The sequence below is a fragment of the Puntigrus tetrazona genome, chromosome 4 (assembly GCF_018831695.1).
Source record: "Puntigrus tetrazona isolate hp1 chromosome 4, ASM1883169v1, whole genome shotgun sequence".
Classification (NCBI taxonomy): Eukaryota; Metazoa; Chordata; class Actinopteri; order Cypriniformes; family Cyprinidae; genus Puntigrus; species Puntigrus tetrazona.
In genome coordinates, this window is record NC_056702.1 from 16,457,390 (window position 1) to 16,471,709 (window position 14,320).

The 14,320-nt window shown below is 40.2% G+C and overlaps 1 long non-coding RNA gene across 4 annotated transcripts; it reads left to right on the top strand.

The window, feature by feature from the left end:
* Nucleotides 1–87: 87 nt before the first annotated feature.
* LOC122342600 lies at nt 88–4,137 on the top strand. Of its 4 annotated transcripts, none has more exons than XR_006250610.1 (3): nt 88–203; nt 405–1,547; nt 2,093–4,137. It is a non-coding gene; the product is annotated as an uncharacterized LOC122342600 (long non-coding RNA). The 4 variants fall into 4 exon arrangements; XR_006250608.1 differs by having other exon boundaries at nt 90–203; nt 381–1,547; XR_006250609.1 differs by lacking the exon at nt 88–203 and having other exon boundaries at nt 310–1,547; nt 2,093–2,289; nt 2,443–4,137.
* Nucleotides 4,138–14,320: the final 10,183 nt, after the last annotated feature.

Below are 14,320 nucleotides of genomic sequence, written 5' to 3' on the forward strand. Positions count from 1 at the left end.
TTTTTTTTTTTTTTTTTTTTTTTTTTTTACTTTTCTCTGTTATTTTAACTGTACTTTTTCTAAAACCGTAGTATTCATTGGCATTTCAGGTTTGAGCTGAGAGTTATCAGCTGTTTCAGGAAGTCCCTGTTTGGCCTGATATATCTCCTGTCTATAATGTGGTCAATGGCATCCTCCAACAATATTTCATGGTGGATCATCAGGTACGTCAGAACAAATGTGGCGGAGCGGCTGACACCATCTATGCAGTGCACTAACAACTTATCTGGGGAAATAAAAAAAGAAAGACACTCAAAATACATACACAATTTTTAACTGAATGATAAATGATGGATGATAAAGTGTGTGCATTTGCGTGTGTGTGTGTGTGTGTGTGCCAGCTCTTACTTTCAGTGTTTCTCAAGGTCTTGTGGATGAATTCTGAAGCTGGCAATAAGTCCTTGCTGATGTCAAACCTGTGTTCTTCTCTTACAAGCACGCTGTAGTAAGTGATGTCCATTTCTTTGTAATATTCTGCTCTTGTGTGAATGGTACCTTGCAGGTATTCCTTATATGCCACGGTGTTCAGGATGTGTGTGATACCCATCTCCTTCAGTTTGGCTCGGTCCATTGCCATCTCTCTGCGCAAAAACACAACAGCTTAGATTAGTCCTTCATTTAAGTGGATTTACGAAGTGGAAGAAATATAACTGCATGCAGTGTTTAATTCCTGTTCATACGGTATCAGACTTACTCATTTCCAATGAAGACATTGGGCCAGACTTCAGTGACAGGTGTCCAGAGCACTTTACATTTGCACATCTGATGCTCCAGTTGGAAAATGTGCACAAGGAAATGTTTGTGACTCGAGCTTCCTGTTGCCACTTGAGCTTCCTGAGTTTTTGGAGCTGAGGCACAGAACCGTTCTGCATCGACCAGATCCACTTCAGGTTCTGGTTCAGGATCTGGGACACGCGGTGGTTCTGGATCAGGCTCTGCTGAGATCTCGACGGGCTCTACTCCGTTCTTCTTGAAGGGTTTTTTCACAGCGTTCCATCCTCTTTGGAAGAACGCAAGAAGAGCGGGAAATCGCTGGCCATTGAATAATCAAGTTCGAGAAGATGGATAATTATTCGTTTGAATATTCATACGGTAAGTCAATGTTTATAATCTCTTGTACAGGGATTGGCCTAAATTAGTGCTTTGATTTTGGGATCTTTTGCTAATGTGAAATCCCGAGGGGGAAAAATCTGTTTTCACTTATTCATCCAGTAATAACGTGATACGAACACATTTACCATGCCATTTTTGTAAAACCATTTAACCAAACTACCTAGATCTTTTCATGCCATAATATTTATAAATTCATCTAGGCGTTCGATTCTGCTTAAAACATTGGTTTACGCTTAATTAATAAATAAATAAATAACGCAAAGCGATTCACAAAAAAATCTCTTTCAATGGCAATTATAAAAGGTAATGTTACGCAGACACCGACATGCTTTTGATTTTTTTTTGTTTTTTTGTTTCAGAATAAATAATCTGATGAAGCAAGATCCAGTCTTAACGTAAGTGCTTGTGATTTGGATTGCAATTGTTAACAAAGAATGCTGTGCTGTCAGTTCTGTGATCTGTTATCATTTTGTCAGCACATGAAAATCCACAGTCATGCTCCTAATACTGATTTCAAATGTGGTGTTCCTCATTGCTCCAGAAAATGTAAAAAGTACACTGCTTTCAAGGCTCATATATTCAGGGATCACAAAAAGAAAGCCAAGACTTCTGCTGAGCAGTTAGGAATCGATGTTGCCACATTAGTCTGTGACATTGATGTATGTCTGGAAAAGTGTAGTGATTTCAAAAACTTAATTTTACACTTGAAGTCTCATATGAAAGAAGGCACCAGAGTGCATTGCCCATTTAAATGTAAAAAAAAAAGCTTTTCTGTAGCATCAACGCTGACCTCACTTTATCCACGAATTATCGAAAATCTTCAGTAGAACGGTTACGTCCTAATATAATGTATTATTTACCGTATCACATTAATTAGCAAAATGTTTTATGTTTTGGATTGGTTGATAATGGTTGTTTATTTGTTTGTTTCTAATTTCAGGAATTGGGGATCAGGGATGCTGGTGGCATCGGACTTCTAAAATATGTTATAATCTGCAACATACAGAATAATCAAAAATGTTCACTTGAGTGATATTGTGGTTTTGAAGTCCTGCTGTAACTAACTCTCTGCTGTAGCTCTATCTCCATTTCACCAGGGAGACTATTCCATTAATCAGGAAATTGTTTGTTATAAATGTAAATATATTTGACGTTTGTATATAATATAGTTCTTTTAACAGTTGTGCAGATCTATGTATGAACCACTAAATAACACCACTAGGGAGCCCACAGTTCCTCTTTTAATTAATGAATTATTATTATGTTTTTTTTTTTTTTTCATATTTTCAGGTCAAACTCTAAGCAGCCAGCGGTGGATGTTGAGCACAGAAGGTCAGGTCGTGTGTGAAGGAGCACAGCCCAACTTTGTCTCTGGTCTTGCAGGACTGTTTGCCTCATTCTACAATTTCAACCTCCAGTATCAAGAAGAGGCAGCTTGCAGCCTTGAGTTTGTTCAGAGGTTAGACTTTATCATATTTTACATTCATATACACTATATTGCCCAAAGGATAGGGTCACCCCCTTGGATGAACAGATCTGACTACTTTAGTAAGTTCCATGAGTGGAAACCTTAATATTTATGAAATATGAACTTATAGAGAAGTGATTGAACGGTACAATCATACTCTTAAAAATAAAATGTGGCGATTTTTAACAGCAGTTAATTCAAAGCGATATTGAGACATCTTACAAGATCTTCTAGACGGGTAACGCAAGCGATCACAAGAGCATTAAAATGAGACCGTTGGATGTTCATAAAGAAAACGAGTCAGAAGGTCAGTTTCATAAATTACGTATGATTAAAGGTACGTGCGTCTTTAAGTACAAAATTGTATCTAAAGTTAGAAATGTGTTTTCTAATGGTTACGAGCAAAATTACACAGAAGAGTTTTTCACTAAAGCCAATCGTATACCCCACACTCCGCCTGTGTACAGTTTACGGGACTCTGACGGAGACCTTATTGCAGGGGGTTTTTATGAAAAAGAATTACAAAAATATATTGTGAATCAGGATAAAACTTTAGAAAAGATTTTAGACCGAAAAAATACCCTTAAATTCGCTCCATGGCTTCCCGAAAGCGAAAAGGGGACATACAGAGCCCCCGTTAAAGTAAGATCGTGGAGAACATAATTATCTTTTGCAAGATCCTAACGCGAGACTACTACCGAAACCAGGCCGGTAATGGGTTACCGGGGAACACGGGAAACAAATATGTATGGCGCGGGGATAGGAGGAATTCTCAGAAGAGGTTTTAATATAGCAAACAGCCACAAGAAATAGTGACCACAGCGCTATCGAGATCGTACACTGATGATAATAATAATAATAATAATAATAATAATGTCTCAGGACAGAACAGTAATGGCCTATTGGCTATGTCACAAGGTTCTTTTAAACCGCCAGGGTACGACTTCGTAGGACGCGAGAAAAAGACTAAACGTGCCTGAATGAAACGTACAGTTGCAAAACGCAGCTGACGTGTCCGTACGAAACTTGTAAAGAAAATGACCCGAAGACCTCTGAGCACTATCTTCCAAACCATGTCGCTATTTCACAACATGTCTGAGGAGACAATAAAATCAGAGCTAGACTTGTTTACAATTTGAAAAAATACAAAAAATACGTACATCGTAATACCGCCTCTATCAGCGATAATGGACTCTTCGCCGATATAATTTTTTAGAAGATTACGCCGATCTAAATAATACTGTGGGATTTATGTTTTAAAGGATTTATGTTTTACAGGTTTTACTCAATAGAAGCACTGTGCCCAGGCCTCATAAAGAGTTTTTCTACTTGATATTATGTGTATGTGCTGTGCCAAATGTCTTATCTGCAGAAACAGGATGTGGAGATTGCTGAGCCCATCTACTGGTCAAGAAGAAACAAACTGCACCTGGTTCTGTGAAGGACACCCTGAGTGGGAGGAAGACGCAAGCACAAGAATATAAATACTGTGTGAAATGTAGTGTGAGCATACAGGACTGCCCTGCATGCCTTTAATGCTGTTGTTCTGTATCCTGAGCTCAGTCTCAATTATTCTGACTTTATTAAACTAATTAAGATATTAAATTTAAAAGTAAGTCTCATCATTGACAGACCTGAACCTGGGAGGGAAACAGCGAAGATTTTTCCCAACAATACTTTTTTATACACGTGGGTCAAAATAACCAGACCTGATGGGACTAATATAGCCAACGGAGCACCTGTGGGATTAATAAACTACCCAGGAGCATGTATATTCTCACAGGTGGACGTCTCTAGGTGATCATCTGATAACGCAGAGTTCTAGCACCTGTCCATACAGATGTCTGATCGAAGCGTTGGTGAATTTTGAAAAGCGTCTTTTCAGCAGGATTGTTTTACAAAGACATTTTCTTTCAGGAAAAACGAATGCTGAACGGGGTAGATATAAAAATACGTATGACTAGAGCTAAAGACGAGTTGTGCCTACAAAATACCATATTGTATTAGTGTATAAGTATGTCCTTTCACAGTGACCTAAAATGTAAAAGAACAAAAGCAGCTATCAAGTACTGTTTCAGAACATTTCTTGTTTTATTAAACTTTCTTAGAAAAAAACCTAGATAACAGTAAAGAAAACAACAGAAATATTTCAGCTATTAATGGGGAAGAATTGGTCAGAAATAAACCAAAAATATTCCCCAAATCAGACTCTGACATTTGCGCAAAAACATGAAAACAAATGGCAAAACAAAGCTCAAAAGTGACCTAGCCTCTAGCCTTGGTGCCCTTTTCTGGATTTATCCCAATGAACTGCATGCAAAACAGATGTGTGTGTTTAGAATTAGTGTGGAGCGTAAAACACTTTGCTTTACATTTAGCACTGACATAACACATATTATACCCTAATATTTTAGTCATGACTGAAGAAATTGTAACAAAGGCACATGGTCAGCATTTTAATGGCAATAAATGATGGGTCCTGGATGAATCTGCTTCCTTTTAAGGTATTCACCAAAACGTATCTATATGTATTGTAATAAGAGATGTACAAATAAAATCTAAAGAAATTTAAATGTAAGCATCCAAGTATCTAACCTTTGGATAAATTCCAGCGTGCATGCGGCTTCTGCTTGGTATTGAAGATTAAAGTTGTAGTATGTAGAGAAAAGAGCTGCAAGCCCAGACAGAAAAAGATGGATGCACTCACAAATGATGTGCTCCTCAAGGCTGATCATCCAGTGTTGAATACAGCTTCCTGAAAATCACATTTCACCATTGACATCACATTCATTTAACACTGCCATTTGCTAATGAATGGAAGGAAAGTAAAAAAATGGTCACTAAGTCCTGTCCTTATGACAGAAATGCATTTGAGCATGGACTGGTTACCACAGACCTGGTGTTGAGCTAAGAGTCTTTAGGTTCAGACCATGCAAGAAATGATAAAAAACACCTGCTCTCGCTCCCATCCATGTAATGGCAGTGGAAGCAAAAGTTATTACACATGCATGTTGTGTATTCCAACTGATTTGGAAAAAAGAGATTGCTATAATGTACATACCAAGGAGTATAAGCCGAGGAGCTGGAGGTAGTGTGAGTGTCTTTTCTACAACAACAGCGGTAGCATGTTCCTCGGACACAGATGTGATGATGAAGAAATGAGGACAAAATAAACAATCAACAATGCCTTGTATGTATTATACTTTGAATCTTCGTCAGGACAAGTATAGCACAGAAAATAAATCAAAAGTAGTAACTTACATTTGCAAGAAGGATTAACTCTCCCAGGTTCTCAGAGAAGTGAGCCATAAGAAGCCGAATAACGCAGAAAGGTCAAGGTCTGGGTGCTGTAAAAGGACAGTCCTGACATCTGCATCAGTGGGTTTGTTGGTGAAAAACTCTGTGATGGATCTGCACTTTAAGATGGGAAAAAAAACCCAGATAGTGTGTAAAAATTTGGCACTACACGATTCAACATTGTGTAACGGGGTAGTCTTCTTGAAGGAGTTTTTAGTTTCATGGGGGGCGGGTGTTGTTCGGCGGAAGTGATGTTCATGGCCCTTTAAGAAGCGTGAAGATTCCCCTTTACTTCCGTTTTTCCTCTGGCATGGGATATGGGCCGTGTGTGAGTGCATGGTAAAAAGAAAAAAATCTTATGTGCGTTAAGCATTGAGTCTATGAGCCGTAGTAAACGCAGTAACTATTTCTGAGCGTGGGCCTGGGGATGTGCGACCGCATCAACGCAGTTTTGGGTACGTTAGCGTATTGACCTATAACGTCGCATTGTTTCAAGTGAGGGCAATTACTAAAAGTGCCGCTTCTTTTAGTTCAAGCCGGGTAGGAGTTGTGGATTATTCACTATCCATATTGCGAGTCCGTTAGCTGTGCTGCCGGTAAGTGCTTATATCTTTTAAGTTGGTTGTTAATTAAAGATGCCATTTTAATACGTTAGCGTGCGTGTTTAATAACTATTGAATAATTATTTTATAGAAAGTTGCTCGCTGCTGTTTTGCTGCTGTGAGCTGGCCTGACGGCGCTGCTGTACCGCGACATAGTTCGCGTTCTAGAAGACATTTGATTGAGTGTGTGTGTGGGTGCGAGTGTGCGTGCGTGTTGCACAAGGACTAATTACTTGGAGATAAGATGATTTAGTCTTTTCTTTTATTTTCTTTTTTTCTTGTTGTTGGGTTAATTAAATTGTATTCTTTAGTTTTTTTCTTTTGTATTGTGTTTATTTTGTTGGTTGAATTGTGAGTAATAATTGTTATCTGACCTTGTCAATTTCCTTATAGACAACAAGGACGATCATCTCTGGGGAGGGTTTGCTTTTGTTTTTGGTTTGCGGTGTGTTTGGTTATTTGTTTGGAGTGGGGATATTTTTATTTCTATTTTTTTCATTGTGGGAGGGGGTTCATTTATATTGCATTTTGGTTTTTTTTTGCTTTTCCTCCCGATTGTTGGGTCGTCGAGAGATATCGATGTTGTATATGATTGGTGGTCACTGTATAACCATTTTATGAAAACAATTGTATTAAATCGGTGATGTGATGTGTTTTGTATGATTTTACCTGTCTTTATATTTAAAGTGTCCATTTAAATAAACTGATTGCACACCTTTGTTTATTCCTTCATTTGACGGAAGGAGACCTGTAGTTGTAGAGAAATCTCTCGATTTGTACCCCGTGAATTGTGGGTGGTTCTACCCCCTGTCACATTTGGCGTAGTCGGCAGGGTGTTGTAGACAGAGGTGTGTGCACTTAGATTTCTGGACATTTTGTTTGTTGGAAGTAGTTTCTTTTGTTTGGGTTTTGTTTGTGGTGTTATTTGAATGTTTTGTGTGAGTTTTTTTTTCAGCAGCAAAGCAGCAGCGGGCAGGGATTAAGGGAAGCTTTCCCGGGATTTGCAGTTTTTCGGGTCACCAGTTTTCTTATTGATGGAGGGTGAGTTGGAACAGCTGCGAAGGCAGGTTCAGTCTCTACAGACTGAGAAGGAGCAGTTGCAGCGTCAAGCTAATTCCACAGCTAGGCTCCCTGTTAGTGCCAGTTCCGTTACTGAAAGTGGCGCTCATGCTTCTGGTGTGTCGGATAACCCCAGGCCTATGGCAGAGCATATTATTCTTGTTCCTAGAGAACGACGATGTCCCATGTTTAGTGGAAAAGGAGAGGAGGATGTGTTTGAGTGGGTGGAGGAGATGAAAAGTAATTTACGGGCTCGAAATTTGTCAACTAGGGAGGAAGCTCTCTTGATTCTTGACCATTTAGGGGGGTCTGCTAGAAGTGAAATTAAGTTTAGGTCAAGGGAAGAAAGAGAGGATCCAGAAAAGGTGTTCTCTGTGTTGAGGGAGTTATATGGATGTGCACAATCGTATATTTCCCTTCAGGAGCAGTTTTTCTCCCGTAAACAAGAGGAAGCAGAGTCTTTGCAAGACTTTTCGCATGCCCTTTTTGCTTTGATGGAGAAAGTTGTACAATGTGCCCCAAGTGGTGTTCCTAACTCCGCTACCTTACTTAGAGACCAGTTTGTAGAACACGTGCTTGACAATAGTCTATGCCGTGAGCTTAAGCGCTATGTCCGGCTTCATCCACAGTCCACTATGTTGGATGTAAGGAAAGAGGCGATTAGGTGGGTTGATGAGGGATTTCGTCCTGATACACGGGAGAGAAGTTACTCTGTTCCCTCTCTCGCTACTCAGTATAGAGTCCAAGGACATAGTTTATCAGCTGGTGGTCAAGAGAATTCAGCAGAGTAGGCTGAGTTAAAGGGGATGTTGAGAGCTCAGCAAGAGCAACTTAACCAACTCACTCAAAGCCTGCATCAGTTACAGTCCCAGCATGCATTTAACCCGTCTAGACGAGTTAACCCTATTATTTGTAGACGTTGTAACCAACCAGGTCATATTGCACGGAATTGTGTATTAGATCTCCGGAAGTCAACTGAGCAGCCGGGGTCTGTGTCACAACGGGGTGACGCTGTGAGTTTCCGCAGGCCGACGGAAAACTTCAACCCCCTGAATTGATGAGCCACACTTCAGGAGGGGTAGTTGCTGGCTCACAACCCCCTCAATTGAAGGGGAAACAAGACCTTTGTAAGTTAGTAGGTAATTGTCCTTCTGTTACTATTACCATGGGTGGGGTAGAAGTTCCTTGCTTATTGGACACCGGGTCCATGGTGACCACTATTTCAGAGGGGTTCTTTTTTGAACATTTTGAGCCTTGGGGTAGAGAGAAGCTGCACAGTTGTGGTTGGCTACAGTTACGTGCTGCAAATGGCCTGCATATCCTGTATTTGGGTTATTTGGAGTTAGATTTTGTCGTCCTTGGGAAGAAAATCCAGAGTAAGGGAGTACTGGTGGTGAAAGATCTGTCCCAGTCTTCGTTACCGGGTGGGTTTCCTGGGTTGCTAGGTATGAACGTCATCCAGGAGTGTTTTAGGGAGTTGTTTAGTCAACATGGGCCCAGTCTCTTTGATCCTCCCACAGTGCGGGAGACTCCTGCATGGTATTCTGCCTTGCAGTATTGTAAGAAGACAGAAACTGATGTTTGAGACTGAACGGTTAGCTAGGATTGGGGGTCGAGAAACCGTGCGAATCCCGGCAGATTCATTGCGTTTTGTGCCGGTTACTTTCTCCTTACCAACAGGCCCCCCACCTGTGTTGCTGTTTGAGCCTCTGGGGGGGAGAATTCGCTTCCAGCTGGTCTTCTGGCCTCTGTATCTCTGGTACCAATTGTTAGAGGGGTGGCCTATGTACCCATAGTTAATGTGGGGGAAAAAGATTTCCTGCTTCAGCCACATGTTGTGGTGGGGACATTGTGTACGGTCCAGACTGTTCCTCGGCAGGATGTTGTCATGGCACCATCAGGGCAACAGGTATATATTCAAGCCACTGTTGCACTGCAGACAGAGAAAGGGGATAGAGTGGAGGAGGCAATTCATACTATGGATCTGCCTCAGCTGACTTTGGACAAACAGGCTCAGGTGAAGTCCCAGTTGCGTAAATGGGTCGTTGACGGATAAGACTTTTGAATAGGCCAATTTTAAAATACCAAAAATATGGATATGTTTGGCCATTTTACAAACGTTTGGAATGTAGTGTACACATGCCTTTATAAAGAAAAGTAAAAAATTTGACATTTTAGTGTTTTTACACTTGCGTTAATAATACATAGCCTTAAAAAAGTCATCTGGGGTGACCGTAATATATCTCAAAATTCACATTTTCATGTATCATTAGGACTAGTTGAACACATATCAGTAAGTAGATAAACTGATGAAGAAAGACAAACTTTAGTGCCCTTTCATTTTATGAATACCATTATTTTACAAGTTTATTCTATAATATCAGAGTCTCCCTCGTAATCCAGTTACAATACTGATTTTTACTTCAAAAGCAAAAAAACTGAATTAGCATTTATACAGATATTACACATTCAGCAATAGCATAACACTGATTAATATTTGAGGCTAAACTGATGGATATTTGGTTATGAATTTAGTGTAATTATTGCCATTTGTTGGTTACCCCACATGACATGGGGTCGCCCCAAATGATAAGAAAACCACAGGTATAAAAATTTCAGTTAAAATGTACACAAAAGAGTTCAAGACGAAATAAAATTTAACTCTTTTTATTGAAATAACATTTCAACATTTAAATATAACAAATCAGAAGGACATTAACATTTAAACAATTTTATTGCAACACACATTAAATGCTTCAAGAACTCAAGAACTTAAGAAGCTGAGTAAAGAATCTCTTTTTTGGAACCTTTTTGATTCATTGGACAGGGACTAACACTACTTGCGTCTCAATTAACCTTTCAACATTCAAATATCACAAATAATTTCTTTTTCTGGACCCATTTAGCCACATAAGGCAGTGATGAACACAACTTGCATTTCTCTAAGCTGAGGTATTACTGAACTTCACCCAATCTTGGAGAGTCAGCTTTGAGAAGCGTGATGTTGCTGGCTCAGGCTCAGAGATCACAGCATGCACATCTTTTCTGTCGTAGAAAATTGAATCTACAGTTTGTGGCCACACGAACAGGTTTTTGTCACTAGATTGTAGCATACAATTGACCTGCACTTCTTCTCCCTCAACCGCAAGCACTTGACCAACATAAGGCTTTTCATCATAAATGACAACAACAAACTTGCCACAAAGATCTAGGTTTTCTTGTTCCCTAGGTGGTTGAGGAGGAGAGCTTGGGGATTCTCAGTGTTGCACACAGTGCGTCTCACTCTCAGGTCTACTGTTACGGGCTTGTAACAAGGGCATGGACTCTTCTCTGTTTTCCTACAGAAGCATGAAACAGTCCTGTGAGTGATCTGCGAAGGCTGGGAAGACCAAACCTGGTGTATTTTAAAGGTGCCCTTCACAGCCTCCAAATTGTCAGGAATTAGCTCATCACACTTTTCAATGCTTTCTCTGTTTACCCAATAGTGTGTGATGCTTGAGCCTAATCTTGTGTTCAGCATCTCATAGAGTTGCTGTGGTGTCTGAAGTTCACCACCTCGTTGGACAAAGCGATCTGCTTCTCTTTTTATTGCCCCACCAATCCCATCTGGGGCCCCTTTCCCATGAGACTTTTCTGAATAATTCCAGGTCACCTTAGTGAACCCAGAAAGGAAAGGGACAGTACTGAGGAGGTAGAAGTTGTTTTTATTCCGGTACTGTGTAACCGCCCATCACTCTGAATGTGGAGGGTTGTGATCTGTGGAAAGGTTTCACGAAGCTCTCCTAAGATGGGCTCTAGATGTGCCCACACCGCCCGCTCGTCATGGCGCAGGCTGTCAGAGAGTGTTGCATAGGACTTTGTTCCATGCACAGTGTACAGGACTGCTGTGTGGATAGTCGCTTGCTGTCTGCTACCTCCAAAGTGAAATGCCTGAACCTCTGTGTTCAGCTTACATGCATAATTCTCTGAGAAGTCAACATGCAGAACAGCTTCACACCCTGTGATGTTTTGTTTAAGGTAGCGGAACTGCTCTGCCTGGTGCAGCCAGTTAAACTGATGTATCGCCAAGGACTCTAACTTCTGAGAGAAAAGCTCCATCAAGTCCTTGATGGTTCCACTATTGATCTGTTTCACCATGTTGCCAAACATTCTCTCTCCATTTGTGGAAGTTACCCTCTTCCACTGCTCCCAGGTGACTTCTGAGCTGCTCTCTGTCTCAGGGAATTCTACCTCCTCAAAGCAGCACTTGGCACAAACACGGTCCATACAGTCCTTATTTTTTGGATCACACACTATCATAGCCAGCAGCTCAGAAATGCTTTTGTTTTCAACAGCCCTCTGCTGTAGAGCTTGTTGGCCAGCAGGTGGACATTTTCGTGGTCCATGCATGCACATGTGTCCCGATCCTTGGCTTTTGGCTCAGTGACATAGAAGGGGCGTCTTCTAGCAAACTGCCTGTAAGATAGGTGGAGGCTCTTCTTCATTTCACTATTGTACAGCGCATGGAGCTCTGTTAGTGGCTTTGTGAGAATTCTTCGCTGTTCTTTTATTTTGTTTTTGTGATGGTATCTTTTTCCCTGGTAAAAGTCGACTATTCTCATCTCTAGTCAGAAAACTAACAACAGCCAGCTTTCTCTTTTGCCAGTTTCTTCCCCCCTTTTGGCTTGAGCCTCTCACTATGGCTTAACCGTTCTTTTGCCCTCGTCTCACCTTTTCTGGCCCTTTCCTTTTCTTTTCTCATCTTTGCAAGTTGTTTCCTTAGATTTATGTTCAGTTTACTTAATGCATGCTTCTCAGCCTGCAGTCGTTTACAACGTTTCTCAGCTTTCTTTTCTCTATCTTCTATCTCTGGTGTGGAGGACATTTGTGGATGGAAATCCTCATTTTGAGGTGGAGCATCCACCACCACACCCCCCCTTGGACTCTCTTGCTGCCCCTCCACTAATTCTACACCTGCTGGATCTGGCAGAGTGTTCTCTATGGATTGAGGTGTCAGGTCCAACATTGCCTTCTCCCTCTTTCTTCTCTCCCTGTATCCTCTGGATGCAGCCTTCCACTTGTTTCTCAGATTATTCCTCTCCCTCTCTGATAACTCATCTGACTTCACATATGGAATCTTTCCCTCATGCTTTCTTCTTTGGTAGCTGAAACAATAGTGTACAGAGTTGTTCATCAACAACAAGATACACATTCTACACCTGTGTCCTTTCCTCCTTATCCTGAACCTACTCTCTTTAGAGAACAGCTGTTTCGGTGACCAATGTTTAATAGCTCATTGTAGCATACAGTCTAAACTGTTTATTTGATCTACCCTGGTCTCCTACTTTCTGTAGCTCTAGTGAATCTAGCTCTTTTTTCTTTACCTCTCTCTTTTCCTTGCAAGATACTCTGCTCTTGCTGCAGGGTCGGAGTTGACTTTCTGTCTATAACGAGCAGTCTTCTCTTTGCTTGTTAATCGTGCCATCTAGGAAATAGGTAAAATAGGTTAAAACTTGTTTAAAATGACTAATATAGTCACATAAATGGAATGTCATTCTGTATAGTTTTTTTTTTACATTTTTCCTGTAGGATTGTACTACAACAAAAATAAATGCTTATCCCTATAAAAGGAATGGAAAATGGCTGAATTTAGAAAAAAAAGATAAAATATACAAATAATTATGCTTAAACAATTAACTCTATGTATATAATTGATGTATAGAATATGAAAACTACAAATACAGGACATATATCTATAATTTAAAACACTCAGCAGTGGTCGCCCCACATGATACTTGGTCGCCCCATATGATGTTTTCAAGTTCATTCAAGTATAAGAGGCTAACAGTTAGCCTCAGAAACCAAACTAGCTTCTTCTAGTGATATGCCACTATCAAATTTATCATCAAAAACTTATAATTCACAGTTTTGGGGTGGTCGCCCCACATGATGACCAAAAGTGACTATGACATTACAGCAGTTAAAAAACTGCTTTTTCTTACTATATGAGAAAGACTGAGTTACCTTACAGTTGTTTCCAGGGGGTCTTCACTTGTGTCTGGCTGATGCAATATCCCATCCTTGAGATGTTTTTCAAAATAAAGGTCCCAAAATTGTGTTTTTTTGATGGTCGCCCCGGATGATATGGATAGAATCAACATAATTCGGACAACATTTGTTTGTATATCATGATAGAAATATATGTGCAAATGCTTTATAGTTTTGTCAATGGATGTAAAACATGTTTGAAATTATGCCAACTAGGAAAAGGGATATATTTAAGTTGATTTAAAGTGTTTTTAAACCAGTTGTCCTAACAAAAGTCAAGGCTGGACGGTCGCCCCATATGATGTTTTGGCACTTCGGATAGCAGAAAAATGATGAAAAACTTAAAAATTTGGATAAGTTAGAGTGGTTTAGTAGGTGAAGAAGGTATAACAAGTAGATGAGAAATTTTTATGTATTTTTTAATTTTTTCTACAAAATAAAATTAACCCGGACAGAAAAAGGGGGCGTCACGTCATTGACCCAAATATAGATAGATTTTTTACGGCTCATGAAGGTGACTTGGGCTGTACAGATCTCATTACTCATGAGATCCCCCTGCTTGATAGTGATCCAATACGGCAGAGGTATCGACGATTACCCCCTTCCGATTATGAGGCAGTTAAAGAGCATATTCACCAACTGTTGCAGAATCAAGTGATAAGGGAGAGCTCTAGTCCGTACGCCTCTCCAATTGTAGTTGTGAAAAAGAAAGATG